At 39.3% G+C, this 24,852-nt stretch overlaps 1 protein-coding gene and 1 pseudogene across 1 annotated transcript in view; both read right to left on the bottom strand.

Annotated features, from left to right (window-relative positions):
- The window catches only part of grk5l (G protein-coupled receptor kinase 5 like), a 785,510-nt gene that overhangs the window by 411,783 nt on the left and 348,875 nt on the right, over positions 1-24,852 (bottom strand). The window lies entirely within an intron of this gene.
- Positions 8,946-10,392, bottom strand: LOC147835783 (uncharacterized; annotated as a pseudogene).

The following is a 24,852-nucleotide window of genomic DNA, read 5'->3' as shown; positions in this document are numbered from 1 at the left end:
TCAACATTTATTATATAAATAAAAATAATAAAAAAAGACATGGACATCACTTGATAAAGGTGACGTCATGTCCTTTAGTGATGGATGTCTCGCTTCTGATTGGATGCTCCACACTGTCAATCAACATGGACATCCATCTGACATCATGCGTCTTGGTGATGGATGTCTCGCTTTCGATTGGATGCGCCACACTGTCAATTAACATTTGTTAATATAAATTTATTATATTTAGAAAAATAATTAAAAAAATGCATGGACATCATTCGACAAAGGTTTCCTTTCGACGTCATATAAGCCTTGGTGATGGATGTCTCGCTTTGATTGGATGAACCACACTGTAAATTTTTTCAGTTGTACAACAGACAGCATACTTTTGAGGTGAGAGCTTTTTAATTCTTATTTACCATTTATATGATTACAGTATAAATAAATCATGATATACTATAATTTCTACAGACACCTTTATAAATGAGCGTGATTTTGGGTTTTAAAAAAATACCTCAGAGAACACTTCTCTCTAGTCAAATCCTGTCAGAATATAGCTAGACACCTAACGTTAAGTGTAATAATTATAGTATAATTTATAGCCTGGGGATTTTTTTTTTTTTTTTTAGTTTTTTGAGTTTGAGGCAATTCTACCTCAATTAGTTTTTACTTAATTTCATTCACATTAACTTTTTTTTTAAAGTGAAATAGAAATTAGGAAAAAAAGGTTTTTGATTCGACATAAGAAATTACCAGACATTTCTCCAATAAAATCATGTGAAGAGCTACAGGCTAGTCTTATAATTATAGAATAATACTCAATATTTGATTCAGCTGTGGTTTGTTTAACTTTTTACTTCAAATAAAGTTTATGCGACTTTTAATATTATATTCACAAAGGTATAATAAATTGATAATAATAATTTTTATTTATATAGCGCCTTTCCAGAGCCCAAGGACACTTTACAAGGAATGCAACAAAAAGATAAACAAACATACATGAGGTCAAATATAACAAACTTGAATAACACAAACAAGACCTAAGAGACATATGAGCAGAGTAGTGGTGGATCAGATTAAGTGGTCAGTTTGGCAGATCAGATGCAAAGCATTCAGAAAATAAGTGAGTCTTAAGTAAGGATTTGAATTCAGAGATATTATTAGCAGAGCGGAGTGAGTGTGGTAGAGAGTTCCAGAGTTTGGGTGCAATAACACTAAATGATCTGCCCCCCCATTGAAGAGAGGCGGTACCGAGGGACAGCAAGAAGGCCAGAGTCAGCAGACCGTAAAGAGCGAGTTGGGGTGTAGGGGACAAGCATGTTGCAGAGAGGGTGCAAGGTTATTTAAGGATCTAAATGCAAGGATGACAATTTTGAATTTAATCCGGTATGCAACCGGGAGCCAATGAAGATTATACAAGATTGGGGTTATGTGAGCCGAACTAATCTAGAGATGAGGCTAGCAGGCAGGCCAATGAAAAGAGCATTACAGTAGTCGATGTGTGAGGAGACAAATGCATGTATGACAGTCTCCGCATCCTTGCTACTGATGAAGGGACGCAGTTGTGAAATGCGACGTAAGTGAAAGAATGCAGATTTAGTAACAGATTTAATGTGAGACTGAAAAGAGAGTGTGGAGTCAAAGATTACACCTAAACTTTTTACAGAAGTAGATTTTTTAATGTGCAAGCCAGCAATCTCACAGGAATAACTGGTGGGAGTATTGCTGGTAAGTGCTGGGGTGCCAATAAAAATTATCTCAGTTTTGTCCATGTTAAGTTTTAGGGAATTTGAGGTGAGCCAATCATTAAGATCCTTCACACAAGCAGAGATATTGTCAATTTGGGCGGATGCGGTTGGAGTACATACAGAGTAAAGTTGAATATCGTCAGCATAAAGATGATAGTTAAGACCGTGATGTTGTAGAATCAGACCAAGTGGAATTAGGTATACTGAGAACAATAGTGGGCCAAGAACAGAACCCTGGGGAACACCTCGCTTCAGGGGGACAGTAGGTTACTGAAAATCCATAACAGAGACGAAGAATTGTCTATCTGAGAGATATGAAGAGAACCAAGAGAGAGCAGTACCAGAAACACCCAGATCAGTGAGACGTGAGATAAGTAAATCATGAGAGACTGTATCAAAGGCAGAACTGAGGTCGAGTAGAAGTAATATAGACAAGGAGCCAGAATCCCCAGACCACAATAGATCATTCACTACCTTTACAAGTGCAGTTTCAGTACTATGGAGGGGGCGAAAACCAGATAGAAAAGGGTCCAGGAGATTATTATCAACTAGAAAAGACTGAAGTTGGGCAGCAACAGTACTTTCCAGTAATTTAGATATGAAAGGTAGATTGGAAATTGGACGATAATTAGATAGAATCGAGGGGTCGAGGTTGGGTTTCTTAAGCACAGGTGTGACGGCAGCAGTTTTTAGTGGCAGAGGAAATGATGCATGGGTGAGAGATGAATTGATAAAGTGAGAGATGACAGGGGAGATAACAGAGTGGCAGAGTTTCAGGAGAGAGGTAGGAGCAGGATCGAGGTGACATGATGATGAGCTGGATTTCAATATTAGCTTAGAGACAGAGTCAGGGGTCGTCAGTGAAAAGCAGGACAGAGACTGACTGGAGAGACATGATGGATGGCTGAGCTCTGTATCAGAAGGAACACACTGGTGGACCGCATTAGTCTTATCGAGCAGATAATTCAAATAGGAACAGCAAAACTTAGTTGAAGCTAAGGCCCTTTGAGGTGGGGGGCTAGTAAGCCTATTTATTGTATTAAATAGTGATTTTGCTTGATTTATTAATTGTAGTAGAGATGAATTTAGAGCGAGCTAAGGTGAGAGCAGATTTATATGATTTAAGATGGTCTTGAACGGCCAAATAATGAACAGTAAGACCGGTTCTCCTATAGAGACGTTCAAGCTGTCTACCAGTAGCCTTGAGAGTACGGAGCTCAGGAGTAAACCAGGGAGAAGAGTGAGTGGCAGGGACATATCTGGTCTTAATAGGAGCATGCTGCTGCAGGACTTCGGAAATAGTAGAGTGATAGTTAGTATCATAGATGGGGAAGAGATATTAATGACATCAGAGAGGTTGGAAGAAACAATAGAAGTAGAAAATGACACAGTGTCAATAGCTTTCAAATTTCAGTATGGCAATTAGAACGCAAAGGAAGATTAAGGCAAAAGTCAATAAGTTTGTGATCAGAAATACCAGTTTCAGAAGCAGAAATGGAAGTGATATCCCCCTTGGATGTACAAATTAGATCAAGGGTGTGACCGCGGGTATGAGTTGGAAAGCAGACATGTTGAGTTAAATTAAACATTCAAAAACAGACAGTAACTGGGTAGTATTAGAGCAGGCAGTATCAACATGAATATTGAAGTCCCCGAGCAGGAGGATAGAAGATGACAATGAGCAAGCCAGGGTTAGCAGTTCACTGAGTTCAGAAAAAAAGATGGACAAGGCTTTTGGAGGACGGTAGAGTAGAATAATTGTGAGGCAGTCAGCTTTGAGAACCATATATTCAAATGAATTGATGTTGTGAAAGTCCAGTTGTTTAAGTTGAATATCATGCCGATAAATGACAGCCAGACCACCCCCTTTGCCATGTAGTCTGGGACGGGCGAGATATTTGTAGCCATTGGGAGCAAGAAGATTTAACTGGAGAAAATCAGCCGGGGCTTGCCAGGTTTCAGTGAGAAGAAAAATGTGGAGCTTGTTGTCAGTTATGATTTCATTAAGATAAGAGGCTTTGTCCGATATTGACCGACAGTTCAAAAGCGCAAAGTGACGATGTATAGAATTTAGTTTAACGGTATGATGCTGGTTGAGAGTGGGATAAATTAGTGATCGATGAATGGTATGGTCAGCAGGCAGTAGTCTGGATGTGAACGGTCTATGATTAGTCCAGATGCATGGAATGGCTTCAGGCTGAGAAAAAAAAAAGTACTCCTGAGCGAACGCCGTAAGCGATGTACATATTGTGGACGCCGGAGAATCCCTAAACTCCGATAGTACTCATACGTCATGGAATCAAGACGTGGGTGGCAGTTTAATGCCTTTAACTGCGATGGTAAATAGCCAATATCCATTATGGAGAATGGGTGCAAAAAAAGGCAAAATAGAAAAAAAGAAAGAGAGAAAACTACGTTACGTGATGGGTATTTTGAGCTGAAACTTTACAGACACATTCTGGACAAAAAAAAGACTTATCTTAAATCTTGAAAGCAGGCTGATCTCCACAGTGAACCCTTTACTATCTTCTTGGGTAATATATAAATGATATATAATAATTTATATATTATATAATATATAAATTGGTCTATATAAATAAATCATTTTGTGTAATACTATATGCCTAATTTAATATAAAATATTAAAATATAACAGTGACCTATATTTAATGGTGCTCAGCGGATCTGCACAGTTTAATACTCTTAAGAATAAATGTGTTTTTTATTACTGGATTTTAGATGTATCGTATTCTACATTGCAGACTACATGTGGATCTCAAAGAAATTCCATACCAAGACTCTTAAAATTTAAAGAAAAAAATAGAGATCTGTAAACTATAATAGTTTTTCTGATTTTTCTGGTTTTATGATTTGATTTGATAGGAAGTGTTTTTCCTTAAATTTTATCCTTATTTTAACAGTTACAGCATAATCAACTATATTGTCAGAGGCAGGATTTAGAGTGTCTGAAAAGTTTCATACAACAGTGCATCGACAGATAAAATTATAAATAGCTCTAAACCAGCTACGTGTATGCTGGACTCGATTCCAACAAAATTACTGAAAGAATTGCTGCCTGCAATAGGAGAACCTCTTCTTAACATTATCAACTCTTCTTTATCTATAGGCCATATTCCAAACTCTTGAAAGCTAGCTGTTATTAAGCCTATTATTAAGAAACCGCAACTGGACCCCAACAACTTAGCTAACTATAGGCCTATTTCAAATATTCCATTTATGTCTAAAATACTAGAAAAAGTTGTTTCTACTCAATTATGCTCCTTTCTGCAGACCAACAATATTTTTGAAGTGTTTCAGTCAGGTTTCAGGGCTCATCACAGTACAGAAACCGCCTTAGTGAAAATAACCAATGATTTACTCTTAGCTGCTGACCGAGGGTGCATCTCGCTATTAGTTCTACTCAATCTTAGTGCAGCATTTGACACCATTGACCACAATATCCTCATAAATCGCTTAAAGTCGTGTCCAGGGACAAGCTCTACAATGGTTTAAGTCATACTTAACTGACCGTTACCAGTTTGTGAATATTAATGGACAGCCTTCACAAGTCAGCCCAGTAAAGTATGGGGTGTCTCAAGGATCAGTTCTAGGCCCTTTGCTGTTTACAATTTACATGCTACCACTGGGAGACATTATTAGAAGACGTGGGATCAGCTTTCACTGCTATGCAGATGATACTCAATTATATATTTCAACTAAACCTGACGAGACGTCTCAACTGTCTAAACTAACTGAGTGTATCAAAGACATTAAAGACTGGATGACCAACAATTTTCTTCTCTTAAACTCTGACAAAACAGAATTATTACTTATTGGGCCTAAATCTTGCACACAGCAGATCTCGCAACTCAATCTACAATTAGAGGGTTACAAAGTTAGCGTTAGCTCTACTATAAAAGATCTGGGTGTCATATTAGACAGCAATCTAACTTTTGAAAACCATATATCCCATGTCACAAAAACTGCCTTCTTTCATCTGAGAAATGTCACTAAATTACGGAGTATAGTATCCATCTCTGATGCAGAAAAGCTAGTCCATGCTTTTATGCCTTCGAGGCTGGATTACTGTAATGCTCTATTTGCTGGCTGCCCAGCATCCTCTATTAACAAACTTTAATTAGTACAAAATGCAGCAGCCAGAGTTCTTACCAGGTCTAGAAAATATGATCATATCACTCCAATTTTATCCTCCCTACACTGGCTGCCTGTTAAGTTTCGTATTGAATTTAAAATATTACTTCTCACCTATAAAGCTCTAAATAATCAAGCTCCTGTTTATCTGACCAACCTTCTGTCTCGTTACAATCCAGCTCGCTCTTTAAGATCTCAAAACTCAGGGCTTCTGGTAGTACCTAGAATAGCAAAGTCGAGTAAAGGAGGTCGAGCCTTCTCCTTTATGGCTCCTACACTCTGGAATAGCCTTCCTGATAAGGTCCGAGGCTCAGACACACTCTCCTAGTTCAAAACTAGATTAAAGACCTATCTGTTTAGTAAAGTGTACACTCAATGCATCACCTAGCAGGTTCCATACAAGCTTCTGCATCTTGCTTATATACACTATGAACAGCAGCTACGCTAATTATTCTCTTTATTCTCTATTTCCATCTGGGGATACTCATCCCAAGGTCCTCAGATTATGCGGAGTCACTGATTGGATCCAAGACCAGCGATGAGATGATCCCAAGGTTTCCATATCCGGGACCAGGCCGTATCCTGAGCTGCTGCTGCTGCGCTGATGGTCATGGGGAGTGGAGAACATGAGTCTGATTCCAGTGACGCTCCAGGGACAGACGTGTCTTCGCTGAGGCCTGCTTCCAGCCTCCACCGCGGTGACTTGAAGACTTTTGGCCAGCGGAGAAATTTAAATGGTCGTGCCCAACTGAGTCTGGTTCTCTCAAGGTTTTTTTTCTTCACTCTCCTATCAGGTGAAGTTTTTTTCCCTCGCCGCTGTCGCCACTGGCTCGCATGGTTCAGGATTGGTAGAGCTATGCATCGATGAATTTGCTCTTCAGTGTTTGAACTCTCAGTAATGATTTTAAATCATTAATCATAAATTAAATCATAAATCATCAATCACACTGAACTGAGCTAAACTGAACTTAAACACTAAAAACTGAACTACACTGTTCTAGTTACTATGACCATTTATGTGAAGCTGCTTTGACACAATCTACATTGTAAAAGTGCTATACAAATAAAGCTGAATTGAATTGAATTAAGGGAAAAACAATTTATTAAATTAAGCTCAAAGCACTAAATTTACTCAACTTATTATTGCTTGTAAAAACCTTAACTGTTTTGTTTGTCCTCCTTGTTTTTCCCAAATGTCCTTGAATTGCTAATAGAAGATATTAACATTAAAGGTGCAGTAGGTGATCTGCCAGAATGCTAGCATTAGCGTAATAGCTTAGAAATTTCACGACCCTCCCCTGCCGTCCACAGCAACGCCTCCTTAAGTCATGAACACATGAACTCGCACTGATTATATATAACTCTGGATCATGTCATTCACCAGTTAGAAAACTCTATTGAGACTCGAACTTTATCAAGCGTAGTTGTTGATAGGCCAGAGGGTGCAGGAATTATATATCTCCAAAAATGTCTCACAGGCTGTCGCTGTTCAACAATGAACAAATGTGTGAATATAATTGAAACTTTACCTCAGTAAAGCTGGTTTGGCGGAAGGGCACATTTACTTATGTTTTGTTATTAAACTAAATAAAAGTTAGATTAGAATAAAGGTTAGATCTGTTAAAAACAGAAATATCTTGTCATCTTTTTACGTTACACTTTTGTTTACGTTACCAAGACAACGAGTCACTTTTCATTTTCAGTTGTGCTCGCTGATCCTCGTACATCGCTTGTTTTCAGCTCTTTTTACACTTGAACAACTAAACAAATACTCAGGTCTATTTAACCGACTATGTTATCGATGCTGTAAAAGGTTCTCCATGAACTTGACAATAGCCAAACTTTTGCTGGACGTTTTCAGTGGCTGAGCAACACCTCTGTGCATATAAACCTATTTATAAACAAGAACACAGTCTACCGCACATAATCTTTGCATGGCTAAAATAGTTTTAAAACATACCCGTCTAAAAGAATTACTTCAGCTATGGTGTCACCCTTCAGATCGTTGTTTTGAACTGCATAACGTCATTGTCCTCCAGTGTGCAAAAGTAATTCCGATATTGATTCAGGGTTTAGAATTTTTGATTCTGCATTTTTGGCAGAAGCCCTTTCAGATACAATCTTTCTTTTCATGCATACATAGCTACGTTGGCCTTTCAGAAAGAAGTTCAGGTTGATGCAGAGTTTGCAGGATGAAATCTCTCTGTCAGCTGTAGATGCGTGCTTCACGTGTGCGCGCACGAGTGACGTATCTGTCTGCTTAAAGAGGCTGCGCAGAAATTCAAATCTAAATTTGTTGACACACAGTTTGAGATACCTGTCGTAATTGAGCTTCTTGACGGTCCAATAATATTTAATTGGATGAACATTTTTTTGTTTTATGCCTTATCCAGATTATAAAAATACATATAAATACATTCAGGTCATTTACTTTAATCAGTAGTATTGGAATGTGAAGAGACTTTCAAGCAGCACAACAAAAAGTGTTTCTGAAGACAATCACCTACTGCACATTTAATGTAATGGGCTCTTAGTTTAAAGATGTGCGTGTGTGTGTGTGTACTAAATGTCTTGATATCTGACATTGTAAGGCCTGGTCAGTGGTCCAATAATGTAAAATTTCTATCAAAAATACAACATGATGTTTATATTATTGTAAAAAAATGCAGATATTTTTATATGATTGTTTGGAAACATGATTGGGTTAGGGGAATAAAAAAAGTAAAAATCCCCCCAAATTCCCATAAATGTGTGCGTGTGTGTTCATGTGTGTAATGTGCATGAGTTTGTAAGACCAAGAGTGAGTTAGAAATGGTAGTATGGATACAGAGAGAGCCAGAGATAAAGAGAGATGATAGAGGGAGATAAATGTCCTTGCTCAATTTCAGTGATCATGCAGGATTGCCAAGAAAATTATGTCTTGACTTTTTTCTAACATAATGGCATTTCTTGTCATCTGTTTTTCAAAACATGATGTATGGATTGCATTTTGATGCATCCAAGCATTCTTGAGTCACATGGATCTCTGAAGAGTGGTTCTGTTACTTCAAAAAGTTTACATCACAGCATCTGGGAGCCTGAATTATCCAGCAGATTGGTCTTCTCAATGGCCTCACAGCATTTTCTTTCAATAAGAATGAAGGCATTGTTAGGTCTTTCTGTAATGGTTCGAGAGGTGACCACAGACAATGCTGAGTTTGAAGTTTCCACAAGGCGTTTGACCACTTTTTTCCAGACCTTACATGCTGTTTCAATTTCCCTAGGTAGTTCTAAAATGTCATTGCTTCTGGAAAATGTAACATTGAATGTACATTGTAGGTTATGAAGTGGTCTCCAGATAGTTCTTTTGTTTTTTTTCTATAAAGTACCTCATCAGCTCATCTGTAGCTGATGTAGTCCTGAGCCAATGTAGGGCAAAGGAGAAGACTCAATGCAACACTGAACACCATGAAATGGTCATACAGCTGAGGAGTTAGAATTCCTTTTAGGAAGATCTTGCCAGTGTATACAGCAAAAGTCGTAGATCAGTTGCCTTCCATCTATCGATGTCCTCAAGATTTCTTGGTTTCCGTGAAAAACAACTGGGAATGTCATTCCTCATTGAAAGCAGCCTTTGGAACACCTGTATTTGCCCAGCTGACAGTCTCACCTTTCGTTCTCCTCGAACCCACTCTGTAATTAGTTTTCTTATAACTCCTAGACATGCTTGATGCATGTAATCAATAGGAAATTGGACAATCATGTCCAATGGGGAGCTCAAAAAGGGAGAAACTGGTGTTAATTCATTTTCCAAATGCCTTTTCATTTCAGCATGGTACATCTCATCATTGCGTTGTCATCATTGTCAACCTCAGGGAATGTCACTCTTCCAGAAACCCATGTACCCTTCTGTGTGCATTTATCGCACCCATAATACTCTGAATACTGTTTGACCATTTTCACCATGGCATCACACACAACACATTGGATTTTTATTTCGATTCCATCCAAACCATTTTCAAGTAGTTCCTGGATGTCCCTCATGACATCCTCAGCAAAATACAGATTTGTGGGTTTGGTTTGCCCAAGTGCTAGTTTCACTGGAAAAACACAAATTGGTGATAAGTGAATGGCACCGAGAATGGGCCAAAATTGTGTTCTGTTGCTTTTAAAAATGGGCAGGCCATCTATATTAAAGGATAATTCCAATCTGTTTATTCCTTCTATTATGTCTTGCGAATATTGCTGTAGCTGCTCTTTACAGCTCTTTCTTAAATCAAAACAGACACACTCCATTCCAGACTTATGGACCGATTTAATGTGCCTCGGAGTTTTCAACAATGTCCTTGCTGTCAATGGTAGTTCTGTGTGTCCATGTTGTTTAAGTCTTTTCAAGAGATCATCTAAGGCATTATGTGACATGGAATTTTTAGCTGCCCATTTTTGCAGAAATGTTGAGAGCGAAGCTGACATTTCATTTTCACTCTCGAAGGTTTACTCTCAGGTTCTGAACTGTTTTGCCCACTGATCTCAGTTTCTGCACTTTTAGCAAGAAGACTGGAGATGTCTCTATCCATTATTTTCATCTTGATCTGTTACTTCATTTGTAGATTGTTCTTTAACAAATGTTTCGTTCAGTGACCTTCGTGCATGTTTCCACTGTGGTGTGTAGCGCTGCCTCTTTTCTTTTGAATCCATTCTAAATCTAAAATATTGGATTTAAAAAATATATATGGTATTGACATTTTTAAATTAGCAACCCTAAAAGAGAAAATGATACGTGGAGATATGTTCAAATTGCATGCCATAAAAGTTCATATTTAGATGTCAGGGAGAAAATAACTGGGAATTAAATTAAATTCTATATGTTTTATAATATTAATAAGATATTATACAATTTACAACTGTAAAATTCTATTTTAATTTGGGTAATATTAATCAATTCAATTATTCCAGCTTATTAGAATTGTTATTATATCGTAATTATTTCATTAAATTTATTATGATTACACAATTTGGAATAAACCATTAATATAAATAATTATACTATGAAAAAGTCAAAGGTGACGGGACACTGGACAGTTTTGGTCCAAAAAAAAAAAAAAAAAACTGGTTTGCCATCCATTCAAAATTTGTAGTTTTGTACTGCATATTCACCTTTTCTACATCCTAAATTCTTTTAGAAAATAATAGAGAAATTCTTCTAAGCCTGGCGCTGACAAGTATAATGTTCCTTAAGTTTGTAAAGCTTCTCCAGGAAATTCTCCTGTTCTCCCTCTCAGCTAGTAATTTTTTCTGTAGAACATTGTATTGAACTGTAGATATAAACCATGAAAGAGCAAAGAGTTTTAGTACAACCGTGTTTACATGGTTTATCCAAACATTTCTATTGAAAAGAAGTGTTTTCCATTTGATGCAAATGCTTAATTCTGGCATGTGTATTGCATTATGAATGCGGTGTTACATTTTGAAGGAAATGTGAGGCATATTGCATTTTGGGTGCACAGTTTTGATAATTGTGTGCAGGGCCAGAGTGGGACTTGTTTTCAGCACTGGAGTTTCAAGTCTTTAGTCATGTTAGAGTGATCAAAACAGGAACAAAAACGGGTGTAGAATCCAAGTGCAGTTTTAATAATGTATAGTGCAGAGAAAGTGACAAGAATCAAAGTAACAAAATAAACAAACAAACTAGGAACTCAAACAGACTAAAATAGAACTAGACTTTAGCACAAGAACAGGATATAAACTGGAATCAGGGAACATACCAACAGGAATGACAACGACCAACTAACAAACACAGGTGGAATGGTTGAATATATAGTCCAGGTAATCAACGGGGAAACAGAGACAGCTAAGGTGGTAAATCAGTGTAGATCACAGACCGGGTGTGTGCGCGAAAGAATGTATGGAATTGTAGTCTTTTTGGGCGCTGTAGTTCCACTCAGTGTCCATTGAACTACAGCGCCCTCAGTTGGTCACTGACAGTCGTGACATTTACCCCCCCCCCTCTAAAGAGCGGCTACCAGACGCTCCCAGAACAGTTCCCAGGGCCAGATCAGGATAGGTCTGTGGTTTAGGCGCCCCGGCAGGAAGCCAGGGTGCAGCCGGGGAATCAGTCCCATACAGTGGGAAGGACCACCAGGGAGGGATGACCCACGGATGATCCCGAAGGAAACACAAGGCAGGGGACCCCAAGAGAGCCAGCTGAATAGGCAACTGGACAGGAGCCGGCAGAACTGGAGGTAACTTGGACTGGAGCCGGGGGGACTGGAGCCAGCAGGACAGGAGGCAGCTGGGCTGGAGCCGGCGGGACAGGAAGCAGCTGGGCTGGAGCCGGCGAGACTGGAGGCAGCTGGACTTGAGCCGGCGGAACAGGAGGCAGCTGGGCTGGAGCCGGCGGAACAGGAGGCAGCTGGGCTGGAGCCGGCGGGACTGGAGGCAGCTGGGCTGGAGCCGGCAGAGCAAGGAGCCCGAGCGGGGTCGGCAGAGCAAAGAGCCGGACTGGCGCCGGCAGGGCGAGGAGCTTGGGTGGCGCCGGCAAGGCCAGGAACCGGACTGGAACCGGCACTGTACTGCGCTCTGGGGCTGGAGCCGACACTGGCGGCCGCTCTGGGGCCGACACTGGCGGGGGGGCTTTGGGGCTGGAGCCGATACTGGCGGGCTTTCTGAGGCATGTACAGTCCTCTTCCTGCGCCTCCTTCGTCTGGTGTTTTGAGTAAAAGGAAGGTTGTTGTCATCTGAAGAGGGAGCATGCTCTGAAGCCGACACTGGTGGGCATTGTGGGACTGGAGCAGACACTGTGGTTCCACACAGTTCTAGAAGACTCTCCAAAGGCTCAGAGAAAGGTGGTCTTCGGACAGGCCGACACGGATAAGGCCGCAACTCCAACCCAGCCTCTCTCCTCCTTCCCTCAGATAAGTCAGAGGGATATTTTCGGGGCCAGCTCTGTTGCCCTCTACTCAGGCCTCCCTCCTGAGGGTTCTCTTCCTTCAGGGCAACAGAGAGAGGGGAGCCAGAGATCAATAAAGCCGCCTCAATGAACTGATACAGGTTCCAGTCATCCTCGTATGGTGGCATGAGGGAACGAACTAGTTCCAAAAGTCCTCTCCGAAAGAACATCATAAGCAATATAAATCGCTGTGAGAGCTCTTTGGGGCTAGCTCCAAAAACTCTTTAACATAACGCTCAATGGAGCGGTTATGTTGTTTGATGCGCACAAGAACATCATCTGTTGGATTCATATTTAGAGTTGGTCGTTTCTGTCACGTTAGAGTGATCAAAACATGAACAAAAACGGGTGTAGAATCCAAGTGCAGTTTTAATGATGTATAGTGCAGAGAAAGTGACAAAAATACAAAAATCAAAGTAACAAAATAAACAAACAAACGAGGAACTCAAACAGACTAAACTAGAACTAGACTTTAGCTCAAGAACAGGATATAAACTGGAATCAGGGAAAATACCAACAGGAATGACAACGACCAACTAACAAACAGAGGTGGAATGGTTGAATATATAGTCCAGGTAATCAACGGGGAAACAGAGACAGCTAAATCAGTGTAGATGACAGACCGGGTGTATGCGCGAAAGAATGTATGGAAATGTAGTCTTTTTGGGCTACAATACTCTATTTTAATACTCAAGTACTCAAGTATGTTTGTGTCCAAATGATTAAACCTTTGATTACTTTTTCCCACCATGTTTGATCTTTCACTACTTCCGGTTTTAATATGTAGTGAGAGGTTGCAAGTGCTCTGACCCTTTTCTCAGTTTGATTCATTTGCAGCAGTCATTTCTTGATTTGGTCTCTCGATCGAAGCGACTGAATCTACGAGTGGTCAGCTATCCAGAGGGGATTGAGGTTAGAAATCCAAGAGAATTCATGACAGACTTTTTCTTTAACACCATAAAAAATGTCCTGTCAGCCCCACCTGAAATTGACCGTGCTCATCATAGTTTGGCACCCAAGGCCCGTCAAGGTAATAGAGCGCAGCCATTCATCGTCAGATTTCACAGGTTTCTAGACAAAGACACCGTATTACGATGGACCAAGGAACATAAAGATATCTCCTATCAAAATTTAATTAAATTGAAAAGTTATTGAACAGACCACACCTCTTCGTCCCAATTGTGACAACTGTCTATTAACAGAGGAATGAGCAGTTGCTCAAGGTATCAGTGTGTATGTTTTCCTTATTTTACAGTCTTTATTGAAGCCTGCTCTTTCACACAAATCACAGACATATAATACAAAACAAAAACAGTCCAAAACTGATTTCAGCCACGCACTGAGTCAAAGTTATATTAAAGCTAATTCGCCGTAAACTAGCAAAATAACAAATGTGATGTCAGTGTTCAGACTTTTCCAGTCTGTTAGGTTTCGTAAGGTAAATGTTGTTAATGTTTGCTCATTTGCAGGGAAAATGAAGAGAACTTCTTAGAGTTAAGTCTTAAGACAGATTAAATAATGATTTGGAAGTGCAAGTATTGTTCTTTTAGCTGTGAAAAAAGAGCACAATTGTTAAAACATTACAGGCTAAAACACGGAGGTTATCCCAGGACCGAGCCTTTTCCTTGTTTACATCAGGAATGTCTGTGCACATTTAAAAGTTAATAGTTGCTTTTTAAAGCACTGATGACCAGAGGTAAATTAAGAAAGCATTACCAAGTCACTGACAAACACTTATGAGATTCTCCGCCTCTTCTGTTTTATAGCTTGAAAATCTGCCTCCAGTACAGCCACAATTTTTCTTGAGTTATGCTTCCAGTAAAAGGAACCTAAATTAGTACACAGAACGTATGTATGCATAGAAGTTATTTGTGAGACTCTACATGTGAATGCATAAAAAGGAAAACAAAAAACTCTGACAACTTGATTATATTGTAAATAAAGGTGAATATATATATATTTTTTTAAACTGAAGCACCTCTTGAGTCTCTGAGTCTAGAATCCAACTGCATTGTGGTCTGTCAAAACGACTGGGTCATTGGTTCCCAGGGCATCTTTCACTTTTGCAGTCAAAACTGGTACAGTGGCCTCTTGCTCTGTAAATTTAATCACCACCATTCTGCTAATGTCAAGTTTCTCATTTTGAAACTCACCCAGGCTGACAGTCCTAGGATTAATAACAGCTTCATACAGAGGTACAAGGTCTTGAAAAACGAAATTGGCTGCTTGTTGATGGAGTTGCTGTAGAAGCAGTAGCGTTGTCATTCGTACTGGTGGAACACCTATGGACCTCATAGTGAGCTTTGTCTCTGAGATCTAATAGGCTGAAGTAGCCATCTGACCTTGGAAACAGTGCCACATTTACATCATCTGTGAGGTACAGACTCTGGGTGCTTAACTATAAAAAAAAGTCCAAAAAAAAAAAAGTACTCTTTAATCTTTAGATAAATACAATATATATATATATATATATATATATATATATATATATATATATATATCAATGTATATATATATATTTTTTTTTTATCTTTAATCCATCATTTAAAATGAAGGCTTGAAATATTTCACTTTTTGTGTAGTTAACTAATATAACAAGTTTCACTTTTTGAAAAAAGATTTGAAATAAAATAAATAAACAATTCTCTTAGGTATTTTTTTTTTGGCATATATTAGTAAAAGAAATAAACTACAATCAGATGTCTGATTTTAGATTCACCAACCTAATAATAACTAAATAAGCTCCTTCAATATATTTTATTGTATTTTTGTTTTTTAGAGAACCATGGCCTCAAAGTTACAACATACCGTCAGTCAGCGGCTCGTCGCTGTCACGATTACCAGCAACCGTACTTCATAAGATCGCTGGATTTCATTCACAATAACCATGTACTACAAATCCGCCATTTCTGGACTACATTTTCATACATGCCCTCCGTTCCCACTCACACATGCTTCCTCATTTAGACTGATTACACTCGCACCACCTGAGGATTGTCAACGACTGATTACACACACTATTTAAGCAACAAACTCAGCTCCACTCTCTAGGCCTTCCGCAGTTCCACGCTCCAGGCCCGCCTCAGCTCTGTGCTTCAGGTACGCCCCCGCTGTATGGTCCTGGCCCTTCATCCCTCCCCCTGTTCCGCCTCCGCTCCACCACCCGCCTGAACAGTATTATGAGTGTCTGGAAGCCTATCCTTAAAGGGGGGGTGCACTCTGTTCACACCAACACATGCTTCCTCATTTAGACTAATTACACTCGCACCACCTGAGGATTTTTAACGACTGATTACACAAACTATTTAAGCAACACACTCACTCATTCACATTGCAGAGTCTTGTTAGCTGTAAAGTAACATCACAATGCGTTATCCCTGTCTTGTTTTCCTGTGTTTAGACCTTAGCCTTGTTAGCCGTTTGTCTTAGTCTGCCGCCTGCTTTACGACCTCTCGCCTGTTATTTTGGTTATGTTTCTGGATTGCCTTTATTCACCTGTTTGCACCTGTATTGACCATTGCTTGTCGACTATCCGAATAAACCTGCAAGTGGATCCAAACTCAATTGTCTGTGTCACTCCCAGTGGTTACAGTAACGTTTTGTAAAATGTGCAATGCACCAGTATATTCTTTGCTTTGATCTACAAAACCCTGAACGCATGCCATGCATGCGCAGGACATCACGTTTTCATATATTGGTTTATACGTTTACAAAAACTTTGTAACTTAATGTTTACAGATTTTTACATTTTCAGTCTTAACACCGTTGTTGTGTAAATGAACATATAAAAGTTTTGTTTTAGTACGAAAATGTCGTGTAACGTTAAACGGCCTACAATAAACCGATAAAGTGGTGGTGTTCGTATGTCAGCTATGTGGGTACGTCGACCTACCTGGAAGATTTTTGAAATATTCTCCATCATCATGTTCTCCTCCCTCAACAGTACTTTTTTAGCTGAGGTAAAGAGCACGACGAAAAGATAGCAACGATAAATGCTCCATTCTACTGCGAAGTGCGAAATTTACCACCGGAGTCCAGTACACGTTGATGTTACCCGCGAAGTGAACACGGTTATTCTTCTTTAATTAGTTGCTGTTGGCTAATCAACTTAAAGGGGACGTCCACTATGATATCATATTTTAAATGTTAGTTGATGTGTAATGTAGCTGTGTGAACATAAACAACATCTCTGAATGTAAAAAGTTCTAAGTTCAATGCAAAGAGAGACCTTGGTTTTTACAGAGTTAGCTTAGAAACAGCTGCGCTTGAACTGACCCGATCTAATTCTGTTTATATGAATTGAACCTGCTTCCGATCAGGTTTGAGCTAGCAGAACTGTTGCTATGACAACAACTCTCTGATCAGCTTTGAAGAACGAAACAATCCTGGATCGTGTCAAATCGTCAATATCGAAATCCAGCTAACTGAGTAATCCACGTACGAAGAACGGACCCCTAGTGTGTAAATGTAAAAAAACAACAACAAAAAAAGCATTATAAATATGTGTTTTCATTGTCACACATTTATTTGCACTTAAGTTAAATAGTTTCTAAACCAATACCACAGAACTCATGATATATTGTATGCTTCTTTATCATTCCTAATTATGAGTATAGGAGCCTGGCATGTGATGTACAGACATAAGTTGCTACCCACTGTTAACTCCTTAGACAATAAATGATACATTTTTACAATAAATGATTGCATTTTCTGCCGCCTTTGGGTCGTTTTCACACTACACTGCTGGCTTTGGTCCAAACCAGTTAAAACAAACCAAAATGCAGTCATCTGACAATCCACATCTCATTGGGCCAGATGTTGTTGAACATGTTTCCTAAACTGCTTATTGATTAGTCAGAATTCACTTGCGGTAAAATGCCAGTGAACTCCCGCAAGTAAACAAAACCGGCAGACACAAAATGCCGTTTTTACTATGGAGGGATGACTGCGCTGACTGATTGTATCCCTGCTTTAGACAAACTATACATTTCGAGAATGAAGCGCTGCCGTGGCTGGAAAACAGTGTTTTAATGCATCGCTTGTCACTTAAGGAGGAGGCGTGAATTAATTTAGCTAAACTGCGACATGGTCATCTTGCGGAAATATTACCGACGATCCATCATCTAATGTTTCCCCTCTCTCTGCTGGTAAAGCGTTGTCAACAAATATTTTTCCTCCATATCCCATAATGCACAGCGCATCGTCCTACGGCAGCTGGATTAGTCCAAAACGCGCAGTACTTTTTGCGGTTGGACCTTTTTTAGTACGGATCGTATTCTCACCACAAACGAACCGCTTAAGGGTTCGTTTGAAAGCGTACCATGACCACCTCTTCAAGCAGGTCTCGGTACACTTATTTGGTCCGCTTTTTGTGCGCACTCGAGTATGATTGCTGCATTCACACACCTGCCCAAACGAACCGCACCAAGAGGGAAAATGAACGAATAAGGCAGGTGTGAAAGCACCCTAAAATCATGCAGCATTTCCTCTGGCAGACCATAAGCATCACATCACTTTTCTAAATTCACAATCCCTAAATTACTTCATTCCATACAACCAACAAAAGATGTCATTAAAATAAATTGACAAATACATAATTTAATATTTACAGAGGTCACGCCGAGTAGGATGAGCATGCCACTTGAAAGAAATGAGTGTGCTACAAGTGACAAGCAGACAGCCAATAAGCTAAGGAGCTGTGCATGCAGCACAATGTGCTCACATTTTCCAGGCACGTATAGTTGAAAAAATCTCAAATTTTCATATTGCTGCAAGCACACTGTGACTTATGTGACTGAAACTAACCAATCAGGTTTATACTTTCTATAAAGTATACACATTTCAGTAATAATGGTATACTAAGGGTGCTTTCACACCTTTGAATCGATTCAGTTGTTCCAAAACAGGGATTAAAATTGTTACATTGTTGCTCTTCGCTTTCTCATTGCAGAGTTTTCTAATGGACCAAAAGAGCTAAACCAAGTCCCGTATGAAAAAACTCTCTTCACATTAGTCAGTTTCACAGTTAGTTTTGCAGAGTCATGCTCAGCTGTCAGGGGGATGGTGATTTGGTGGTGTTTGACGGTGTGTGCGACGTGTCTGAAGAGTGAGGGAAATGCGGTGGGAAGGGGGCAGAAGGGTGCGCAACGTATTTGAGGACCGGTAGGGAGACGCGGGATTTCCGAGAGATTATCACTCGTTTGCGGCCATCCTGGAGTCTCTTTGCATTTGTGGGAGACACCCGAAACTTCCAGGAGACTTGAGATGTCTGTTGAATGATCTCCCACCCTACTTATAATTCTCTCTCTTTATATAGCCGTATGCCTATTACATATTCATAAAACACTGTGATATAACCGGGCTCGGATCGTATCGCTTTCTCACTACAATTGATCCACTCCAGAGTTTGTTTCAATCTAGCCAAGACCACCCCATTCAAGTGATCTCGAAGCGATTATTTTGGTGTTGATCCGAGCGTGATTGGTGGATTCACATATGCCAAACGAACCGCATTAACTGGGCAAACTAGACAGGTACCGAAACAAAAGTCTAGGTGTGAAAGCACCCTAACACAAAGACAAAACACCCAAACAACATACGTCGTGCTTTATTGTGCTTTTTTAGAAACAATGGCCTCATGTTGCTTTCCACCATGGCCACCTTAGGTGGAATAGCACATCATGATTTTGCCAAGTACAATGCAATCCTGTATTAACATCTATGTTGGAAAATCTTTTTTGTTGGGAAATGTAATCCATACCTATGCTCTACCCCTAAACCCAACCATAACTGTATATTATTTCCAAAATCAAAGAACAATACTAGTTTTGCATAAACCTAGCCACAAGCCTCATCTTAAAATAAATGATTAACATATTCGTTAATTCTGATTGGCATGTTGTTCTAGGATTAACAAGGTGTCAATCCAGGAACATGTCCTGTATGGTAAAATCAGGTTGGCGGGCCAAAATAGAATAAGAAAAGGAGTGCCTTACCTAACAACACTGTTGATCAACACATTGACCATTGTTATATTTTTTTTAAATGACAGGGGACATCAAAAAAACTGGGTGTTTAAACAAGTTAGTGAAATCTATAATAAAATAATCTTTACAAAAAAAAATATTCATTCATTAATTTTCTTTTAGGCTTAATCGCTTTATTAATCTGGGGTCAACACAGCGGAATGAACCGCCACCTTATCCAGCACATGTTTTACACAGCAGATGCCCTTCTAGCTGCAACCCATCTCTGGAAAACATTCATACACTCTTTCACTACAGACAATTTCACCCACCCAATTCACCTATACCTCATGTCTTTGGACTGTGGGGGGAACCGGAGCACTCGGAGCAAACCCATGCTAATGCAGGGAGAACATGCAAACTCCACACAAAAACACCAACTGACCCAGCTGAGGCTCGAACCAGTGACCGTCTCACTGTGAGGCTTTCAGGCTCGGACAGAAAACAGAAAGTTCAGTTCAAAATCAGGAGTTTATTTTGCAAAAACGGATGAAACAAGGCAGCTGCCAATCCTCCACCTCCCGTGGGAGAACGCAGACTGGAGAGAGAGAAACTGGTGATCCGCCTCGGCTCCCTCAGAGCGGAGTGAGGGCTGTACCTGACAAGCGCAGGTGTGTAGCAGGATGTCAGTGGCGAGGAGACTGCGCAGATCACAGGTAAGCAAAAGTGATACGTTGATCAAGAAACCGGACTGGACTAGATGACTGAAAAACGTATAGTTTACTAGCAAGTGAGAGTAGGTACATGAGCATTGATACACACAATAATCCGACAAAGAGTAACAAGAGGGACCAAAAGGGTATATGCCGAGCTAGTGCTGTTCCCATGCTGATACACTTCCGGTGACCTGTTATTGTGAACTTTTTCTCATTTTATACGGTTCCTTATATAGCATTGATGTTGTAATGTTATTAAAATACATTCAGTTAAATAAATTTAGCATTTATTTAGTTGCTCAAGCGTAAAACGAGACAAAAAGCCGTTTACTCGCACGCGCCCGTCAGAATCGGCATGCTAATGCAGAAGCTCCATTGAATATAATGGGGTAAAATAAATTCTCATATAATAAAGATATGGCGGGGGAAATATAATTTAATGCAGTGCTTCTTGGACAATCTGAGACCCACTTTAAATCGGATATCACTCAGCTGGTGGAGATCGCTGATTTTTAAAGAAAACAGACCTTAAACGCACCGGATTTTGCATTGCCATTCAATTCGCCGGAAGCGCTTAACCCAGGTTAATGGCAATTTAAAAGTCCTATTAGCATGCTTCGGCATATACCCCATAGACTCAAATGGAAACAGGTGCGTAATGTTTGCGCGCCAGCGCTGATTAAAAGGAGAAACAGCTGAAGTTAACAACACAGAAGATTAGATCAAACCTGACTCGTAAAAGAGGCGACAACACTATCTACTGTGCTGGCCATAAGAGTATCCTATTTAGACAGCAATTCAACTTTATTTAGCCAGCAAACTTTTTATGAGTTTTTTTTTTTTATGAGTTATTATTTTTTACAGTACTAACTAACAGAGTTACTTTAATAAAACCGAATTTTAATTATCAAATCGTCACCTTGGAATTTTAAGGTTTTCAACTTTGGGGTATATTGTAATAATCAATTGTCACAACATCTAAATTTGTCAAAATGACTTTTGTGTTTAACAAACAAAATAAACTCATCTCAAGTTAACGAAACAAGGTTAAACAAACAAAATGTTAGTATTTGACAATGAATTATCCCTTTTAAAAACACTGAAAAAAATAGTTAAGCCAAAATATTTGTCCCTATTTATTCTCCCACAAGGCAGCTGTTACTACTTTTTTTTTTTTTTTTTTTTTTTTTTAGCTTAGAAAGTCAAAGGGCAACTTTACCTAAATCAGTGTTCCATGTTAATTCATTTTATGGCTGTCAATAGTTGTAGACATTTCAGATTAAAAACAAACATACAAAATACTTCTAATCAATAGTCTTGTATCTAGATAAAACATGTCTTATGAATCAAAACAATAGATATGCATGGAAACGGAACAATAATTACATTTAAAACATTTGTGCATGTGCCAACACCTGGGGGTCCATTCTTCGTACATGGATTACTCATTTAGCAGAAATGGGTGATTGACAATTTGACAGTATCCAGAATGGTTTCATTCTTAAAAACTCCTCCAAGAGTTGTTTTCATAGCAACAGTTCTAGATTCTGGTAGCTCAAACCCGCTCGGGGTTATATATACACACACACATACACACACACACACACACATATATATATATACATATATATATATATATATATATATATATATATATATATATAATGTATGCAATCTACAGGTCTAAATAAAGCTACAAAAACTGTCACAGTGTGATTCTACTCAAGGGGTTACAATAATAATAGGGACTTTTTAAGATTCAAACGCTTACTATTTAAAAGGTACTGACCTAACTTTAGTATAAATTCTGCATGATAATACATATGCACAATATTCTGATTCTTTTTTTTAAGGAATAATAATTTATGCAGTCATGCTTGTTTTGACATCTAATATAATGGTGATTTGATGCTTCACAAGTTGCAAACACCTTTACCAATATCAAAATGCTTTGATTTAATTAGTTTAAACAGCCAGTTATTCTTTATGCCGATCAAGAAACCTAGGCTACTATAATCCCAATTCTACCCCTTAGCCCTTCCCTTTACTTGGGGGAAGGGGTTGGGGTCTCCCAATTCTCTTTAGCTTGAAGACATAGGGCTAAGGACAAGGGGTAAATAGCCCTTTGAACGAAGATTTTTAATCATAATCATAATTCCTGTACAGCTGTCCTGCAACATTCTGACGCTCCAATACCTTGTCAGAAAAGTCTAGTGGATGGGAATGAGCTTTTTACATTGTCTGCTATAATGTTAATGTTGTTTTTAGTGTTTACGTGAATTAATATGGCCACTTTGTAAAACTGCACAGTATTACGAACTTTCTGCCACATTAGATCGTTGTGATAACAATATATACCCTTAGTGATTTCCTAAAAATAAATACCAAAAAATAGCACAACTGGAATAACTACAGCTGTCACGATTGTCTGATCTCCTATGAAGCAAGAAATCGCTATGACAAATGATGACGTGTGCAGGTGCTGTAGTGCTGTCCCAATTCTTAAGGTTCCTACACACCGGGACGTTTTTAGTTTGCGTTTATCGTCAGCGTTTTACGAGATGTTTTTCAGTGTTCAAACCCAAGCGCTTTTCACTGGCGTCAAGCTGAAGAGTATGCTAAATCACTCATTTGACGTTAGATGGCGCTGCACAACTTTAAGCTTCTGACATCCGCTTATAATGCAGAAGAAGAGGAGGAGAGGAAGTTTGCACGTTTGTTTATAATTTGTGTTCACAGAGCAATAAGCAGCTCCACGTTCATATCGCCTGGGGGCATGTTCTTCAGTGTGCGCTCGCATTGACAGTTCTGTGCTTGAGCGCCTCCAAGTGCTGTTTACAGTAACTTCAGCAGCTTCGTGCACGTGAGCAAAAGTGCCGATCTGATTGGTGGAGCATGAGGCGTTTTTTTTTTTAAATGACGCTTTTGCGCCTGGCGTTTTGCGCGTTAGTGTGCACAATCACATTGACGCCTTTTATTTAGTTATGAGGCGTTAAACGTTGACAGAAAACGCGAGCAAAAAACGCCTCTGTGTGCACGGGCCTTTAGGGGTAAATTTAAAAGCCCTTCACCTTCGGTTTTAAGGGCCATGGGGTAGGGGTACAACAATAGCATTGGTATTAGGCCTAAATTTAGATAAATTTATTTATTTTTTAAAAATGTGCCTTTGGGTTAATTGCAGCATGCTTTTTCCTCTCTTTAGTAGAGAATCAGCTTATATTTAAGATCGATCAGGGTTTATTAGCTTATTTCAATGAACCGGATCTTGAAGATTTGAATCATTGATCGAAGACATCGTATCTTACCAATCTTGTTTATATTATTTACGTGGCCAACGATAATAACATAACACAGTATTGGGTTATAAGGTAGCAAGATCTACAGCTTGAGGCAATGACTTAGAAGCACATAAACAAGAAAATAATTCTTACAAGCTGAGAGAAAAGATTTATTGAGCTACACTACGATACATGAAACTAACTAAGTAATAAACAAACAACAAACGCACACATACACACAGAGGCAGTTCAGAGGCTGTAAAATAAGTTAAACAACCATCCCAAATTAATTCTAATACTTTTTACAAGATCTTAGAATAACACCTGAGAAACCACAAAAGCAGAAATATGGCTAATTTTTTTCTGCTTAAGATCAATCTGCACCAGATTGCAATTGCAATGTTTGTTTTTTACTTGCGAATTTGCTGGAGCCTTGAAGTCTTGAATTTCCCTCACCTGGAAACACGGCGCTCTTGATTGGCTGGTGGCTCGTTTCAATGGCGTCTTTGGGATTCACACACTTATGAATGGCTGTTGTCCTGGGTTAGCGAGGTGACGGACTGCAGAGAGTCGGTTTGTGGAAGTTCGTGCAGTTTTGGCGGTTCCGAAACTTAAGCAGTTTGCATGGAAAGTTCGTGGTGACCCAATTGCGTGGCGGCGCAGTGTCCAGGCAGGCGAGAGGGGGCAGATAGCAACAGCAAGCGCGAGCCAGCTAATGCAAAAGCAACATTTCTTTGTTGCAGGGTGTTTTTAAGTGACCTGGTCTTCCAACGAGCAGTTGCCATGAAGGGTGGGGCCATACCCCGTACCATCAAAATAGGGGGCAATCATTAACAGACTACATGTAGATTGCACGTGGTAAATTTAACTATATTACATCAAATGTTACAAGACGAATACTGTTTGTACTACTAGATTTTTATTTACACCAATGCATTGCAAATGTCACTAGCTTTACTTCAATACCAGACATCATACATTTCAGACACATACCGATTATTTTAACCTGCTATAAGGATTAAAACAACACATTGATTAACCTGGTTGGTTGGAATAAACACAGCTTATAAGAAAAACTAT

Source organism: Danio rerio, chromosome 8 (assembly GCF_052040795.2).
Source record: "Danio rerio strain M-AB ecotype USA chromosome 8, GRCz13ab, whole genome shotgun sequence".
Classification (NCBI taxonomy): domain Eukaryota; kingdom Metazoa; phylum Chordata; class Actinopteri; order Cypriniformes; family Danionidae; genus Danio; species Danio rerio.
The sequence above is the reverse complement of the archived record's forward strand: the minus strand, read 5'-3'. Positions and strand labels throughout refer to the sequence as shown.